The 6,296-nt window shown below is 44.4% G+C and overlaps 1 long non-coding RNA gene across 1 annotated transcript; it reads left to right on the forward strand.

Moving 5' to 3' along the window:
* The first annotated feature begins 952 nt into the window (after window positions 1-952).
* LOC123097967 (uncharacterized) lies at window positions 953-2,449 on the forward strand. Its single transcript, XR_006447600.1, has 2 exons — window positions 953-1,972; window positions 2,079-2,449. It is a non-coding gene; the product is annotated as an uncharacterized lncRNA (long non-coding RNA).
* The last annotated feature ends 3,847 nt before the right edge of the window (window positions 2,450-6,296 follow it).

Below are 6,296 nucleotides of genomic sequence, written 5' to 3' on the forward strand. Positions count from 1 at the left end.
CTCCATCAGTGATTTTGGAATAGATACACGCGAGGCAGCATGTCGGTGAAGGCCGGCCAAGGTGAGGTCACGGCAGCAATTTCGCGCTGGTAAGGCGAAAACAGAGACCGGCGGCTCGACAAAGCAAGGAGCGGCCACAGGTGACTCGCAAGCCGGCGAAGGCGGCTCACGGCGAGGACAGTTTAAGACGTGCCGGGACCGTCAGGGCGGCTCAGTACAGTTGACGCAGCTGGGTCGCGGGGCGACTTGAATAGGTAGATGGCGTCGAGGTGCGGCTGGATCAGCGGCGGGTTGGAGAGATGATGGTCAGGCGGGGCCACCACCGTGCGGCAGTTTAAAGGCGCGCGTGGCGGCTCAGGGACACAGACAGAGGCGAGACCGAGTTCGTGGCCTCGTCCTTCCATAGTTTTTGAATCAGCCTCCGGGTGTTTTCCTTGTGTGTGGTAAGAGTAAAAACCTTGGTCCTTGTGCCATTGGGGCAGTAGATGAAACCAATACGTATAATTTTTTGGAGGTCCAGTAAATTTACTTGCCAGGCGTACGACTCCGGCCGCAACTCGGCGGATCAGACTGAGCGGTTGCAGCAGGAATCTCCTGTTTTGTCCCGATGACGGTCAGCTGCAGCAGCAGCGTACAATGTTTCTTTTTTTAGCAGAATCAATCTGCAATTGGACTGATCACAGATACATCTTTTTACTTGCAGGGACGGCCGGCGGAATCTTAACAGCGGTGGCTGATGCAGGCGCCTCAGGGCGAGCTCAGAGACTAGGAGGGTGTTTGTTTCCAGGGACTTATTGGTTTAGGGACTTAAAAAAGTCCCTATAAGTCCCATCTAAACCAAACAGGAGGGACTTATAGGACTTAAAGTGGTGATTTGGGACTTATAAAAAAGACTCTCAGGGAGGAACTTATAGGGACTTATAGTGATGATTTGGATCTTTTAGCATGTCATTTAATAACCTTTAGCCCATGATAAATCCTGTAAACAAACAGGTAGGAACTCGGGACTTATAAGTTGGAACTTAAAAAAGTTCTAGAACTTGTGAAACAAACAGGGCCTAGGTTGCCACTGCTCCGTTTCCGGCTCAAAGTACTACTTGAGATTTCCATCGATTTGACTCGGCCTTCACTTTAGAAAAAGGAATCGATAACGCCCGAACGTGCTAGATTTTGGCAAATCGCCCCGAATGCTGCACCTACCATATGATACCTTTAGCACGAATCACAGAACAAATCCAGTGTCACGTCATCTTTTTAGATCGTTCGGGCTGTAGCCCCAACGCCCGAACGCTCGAGCACTTCTCTCCCTTATCCTCTCACTCCACCGCACTAGCCTTTCCCCATTCTCCTATCCACTCCTCTCCTGGCTGCTCCTCGGGCCAGCAGCAACCGTCGACGGGGAGCGCAGCTCGCCTTGTGTCGCGGCGGAGCAGGCGGCGGAACAGCCGGAGGATGAGGAAGCTGGTGGAGGCGCGGTGTGACGGCAGCGGTGCGTGGTGGCTCGCCGAGGACGATGAAGCGAGCGGAGGCGGCGACTCCCAGGCCAGCGCGGATCAGCGGGGCTCCGACGCCGTGAGGATATGGCTAAGATGGAGGTGGCGCGGCGCGAGCACTCGGTGGCTGGGGCACGTCGCGGATGCAGCTGCGTGGTTGCGCTTGGAGTGCGAGTAAGCGGGCGGGGGCAGCGGCGCTGAGGCCCGCTAGACTCCGGTGGATGTGGCCCTTGGTCGCCGCCGTCCGCTGGTCTCTTCGCCCGGCGAATCGACGCCGGATTTGTAGGGTCCAACGGCGCGGGGTGGCTCTGGTGACCTTGCGCAAGGACGGCACGCGCGGGGAAGACAACCACCATGGCCAACCTAGTGGCGTCCCTGGGGCTCGGCAATCACGATGGGGTTCGAACTTCGCGGCCCGTGACGAGGCGGCTGTCGGCGCCAGAGGTCGACTCCCCGGTCAACGTCTCCTTCCTACGAAGGTACGCATATACTATTGCCTCTACTCTGCTAACGCTATTCTTACACGGAAACCTGCATAAATCATGCTTATTAAGACTAAATTGTGAGTGTTGCTTTACTGGACAGAAGAAGAGATTATTCTTCAGAGAATTGTGGCGTTTCTTTTGGTTTGTAACCATCATCAATAACACATGGGCAACTATTCAGTAATCTGTGTACCTTACACTACTTCCTCTTGTTTGTACTGATATGTGGATTCCTCAAATTTTGAAGCAGCCTCAACGTTACCATCAGATTCTAATTCACTTTGGCATGTCTCAAATTCTGTTATATTTTTTCCTAGCTGATTTCTGAGTCAAGTTGTGATAAATTAGTTAGCTTAGCTATGTACTGAAGTTAGTTTAGTTTGGTGTGTACCCGAGGTTCTGCTTAAAATAGTTACCATTGTATTAGACATATATTTGACATCTTATTTAGCAAGATATTCCTCGAGAATAGATACAGTTTCCATCTTGTCAATTACAACTCCGACGTACATTTTTTGCCTCCAAAATCGCCATGTCTCACTATACCTTTTTTCTTAAATTTGCCCTCTCACTGTAAAACTTTTCTTAGATTTTCCTTGAAGATGGCAAATATACTTATCGAATCATTGCAAATTTTAGTTCTCGTATCATGGAAAATCATTGCTTTCTTGCCATGGCAACTTTTGATTTTTGGATCATGGCGCATTTTTACTGTTTTCTACCATGACATTTTTTTTGGTAGACCATGGCAACTAATCTTATACTTTTTGCCATGTAAACATCAAACATTTAGTTAATTGATCATGGCAAATTTAGTTAACACATCATAACAAACTTGCTTCCTGGTAGATGGCAAATATAGTTATCGTATCATGGCAAATTTAGCTCTCGGATCATGGCAAATTAATTGCTTTCTTGCCATGGCAACTTTTGATTTTTTGAAATTGTCGTTGTAATTCTTTAAATTGTCAAAAACAACACAAAATGGCAAATATTGCCATGGCAAGTTTTGCTCATTATTTTACCTTTATTAACATGGCTAATTTACCTAAATCCCCATGGTAATTTTTTTAACTTTTATTGCCATGGCAAGTTACTATTTATTTGCCATGGCAAATTTACATTTTATTAACATGGCAAGTTTACCTGAATCTCCATGGCAATATCTAAGTTTTATTGCCATGGCAAGTTTTTATTATTTATTTGACTTTTATTAACATGGAAAATTTACCTAAATCCCCATGGCAATATCAAACTTTCATTGTCATGGCAAGTTTTACTATTTATTTGCCATGGATAATATACTTTCATTAACATGGCAAATTTACCTAAATCCCCATGGCAATATTTAACTTTTATTGCCCTGTAAAATTTTACTGTTTATTTGCTATGGTTAATTTACCTTTATTAACATGGCAAATTTACCTAAATTCCTACAGCAAATTTTAACTCTTATTGCCATGGCAAGATTTACTATTCATTTGATCTTTATTAACATGGCAGATTTTACTTTTATTTTTGCGTGCCAATTATTAATTTTTCTACACCATGGCAAAATTAACCTTTTTATTGCCATGGCAAATTTACCTTTTATTTCCCATAATTTTTTTATTTACTTCACATGGCATTTTTAATTTTTTTCACTCATGGCAAACATACTTCTATGCAGCACGGCAAGTTTTACTTTTATTTTGCCATGGCAAAAATACTTAGTAAACACGACAATTATTACTAAACAATAGATGGTGCATTTTTTATTTTGTGCTTCGGCAAATTTATAGTCAAAACAGCACCTAAATTTTTAATCCATATTTTCTTTCCATCATGGTAAGCAAACTGCCATGATATTTTTTCCTTTTTGTGCCATTGTATTTTTTTTCTTGCCATCATGGTACAAATGCAAAATTTGTTTTTAAAGATGATGGCAATTTTTGGTTTGAAACCATTGGGATTCTTTTAGTAGTATCTTGTTTTCCATTTTCTATTTATCATAACATTTTTTTTTGACTTTTTCAGTGATGGCAAGTTCATATGCATCCACACTGCACATTTGCCATGTTTTTGATTGGTAAACAACAAAAATTGCCCTGGCAAATTTATACATTTTGACATCATTGCAAATAAGATCTTTCTGGTTCATTCATATTATAGCGGAAGAGATCTCACGGTTCATTCATACTTTTTTTTATTTTCACAGCATTTTGTGACTTTTTTCATTGCATAGAAAAATCTAGCCTTTATTTAGTCACATCCAATAGTGGGCTTTTTTGGTCAAAGTAAAAATTGGCACAATCTGTTTTTTTTTCACAACAAAAAGGCCTCTAGGCCCCCGAGGTAGGGTGTTCGGGCTAGGTGATTCTCGTCCCGAACGCATGCGTTTGCTCGATGCCTCCCACGGACCGAACGAATCGTTCGATCTGTGGCTCTCCCAGGCCGAACGTTTGGCAGTTATCGAGGTCCTAGAAAAAAGGGTGTGGCCACGGTTGATTTGTCTCAGGCGCCGTACATACGGCACGGCGTACACATCTCGCCCAAGGTCGACATCATGAAAAATTTGTCTCGATCTCGGACTCGGCGGATCACCACGGCGCGTGAGGCGGCCGCACAACATATAACCCTAAAATAATCTCAATCTCATACCTGCCGCCGCAAAACACTTTGTCAAACTTGACTGATGAACTCATAGTTGATGTGAATTTTTCCACGCTAGCTCTTGTTGAGCTAGTTAATTACGAACTTCTCGAACCCTATGAAAGATCCCTTCAAGAACTCAACACCATTGTGCGTAGGCCTCACGGTGGGCGTCAACTGTCGTAGAATTGTCATGACAGATGTTCTAGTGTGAGGACTTAGTCATGAGGCCAACGCATCTAGGCGGTAGCTTGAAGGGGTTGGTCGGAATCGAGAGACGCGAGGCGGATCAACACACAAGACAAGGATTTAGACAGCTTCAGGCCTCGGGAAACATCATCCGGTAATAACCCTACATGCTGTTTGTGGCTAGGTCTCATTATGCTTATGAGAGAGTCGTCGTATAAGCCGGCTTCCCCTTTATGTCTAGCCCTAGAGATTGTTTCTTCTTGCTTGTCCCTCTTGGGGAGCCCTACCTCTTCTTATATAAGTTAGAGGGGCGGGTTACATGTGAAGTCCTAATAGGATTAGGACTAGTCTATCTTTTCTTACAAGTTGAATGCAAGTCCGGGTCTTGCTTCCTCGTAAAGGAAATATTCCTCATGCCTTCCGTCTTAAGCCGGCCCATAATAACATGAGCCGGCCTACTGGGCCTTGGGCCCTTGTCATCCGTCTGACCCGCCGTCGGGGCCATCATTAAGTCGCCAGGCTCATGAGTCGCCAATCCTTCGTCGGGTTACGATGAAGTGCCAAGTCCGGCCGGGTCATACTCCCGGCCGTGTCATACCGCGGGGTATATCTCCGACAGGTCTCATACCCATCTCCCTCGATGCATTATCTATCACATTACGTGATAGACTCTTAGTAAAAGGATCTGTCAGATTTTTAGACGTTTGGATATAATCCAATGCAATAACTCTGGAGTTTCTCATTTTTCTGACAGACTTTAACCTTCTCTGAACGTGTCTTGATGACTTCATGTTATCCTTTGAGCTACTCACTTTCGTGATCACAGTTTAATTGTCGCAGTTCATAAGGATACCCGGTACATGTTTCTCAACAACCGGCAAGTCATTCAGGAGCCGGCGAAGCCAATCTGCTTCGACCGTAGCTATATCTAGTGCTGTGAGTTTTGCTTCCATTGTTGACCTCGTTAAGATGGTCTGCTTGCAAGACTTCCAAGAAACAGCGCCACCTCCATGAGTGAATACATATCCGCTCATGGCCTTTATCTCATCAGCATCTGAGATCCAGTTTGAGTCACTATACCCTTCAAGCACCTTTGGTTGCCCAGTGTAGTGAATTCCATAATTCGCAATGCCTTTCAAATAATGCAAAACTCTCTCTAGAGCTTTCCAATGCACATCTCCTGGTTTTGAGACAAACCGGCTCAGTTTGCTAACAGCAAAAGAGATGTCAGGTCTTGTAGCACTGGTTAAATACATAAGCGAGCCAATAATCTGAGAATATTTCAATTGGTCTCTAGCAATTCTTCGATTCTTTCGAAGTAACATACTGGCATCATATGGTGTTGGAGAGGGCTTGCAGTCACTATAACCAAAGCGACTCAAGATCTTTTCTACATAGTGAGATTGAAGCAATGTAATCCCACCATCATCGTCTCTCAACAACTTGATGTTCAGAATGACATCGGCCACTCCTAAATCCTTCATCTTAAAACAACGAG

Source organism: Triticum aestivum, chromosome 4D (assembly GCF_018294505.1).
Source record: "Triticum aestivum cultivar Chinese Spring chromosome 4D, IWGSC CS RefSeq v2.1, whole genome shotgun sequence".
Lineage (NCBI taxonomy): Eukaryota > Viridiplantae > Streptophyta > Magnoliopsida > Poales > Poaceae > Triticum > Triticum aestivum.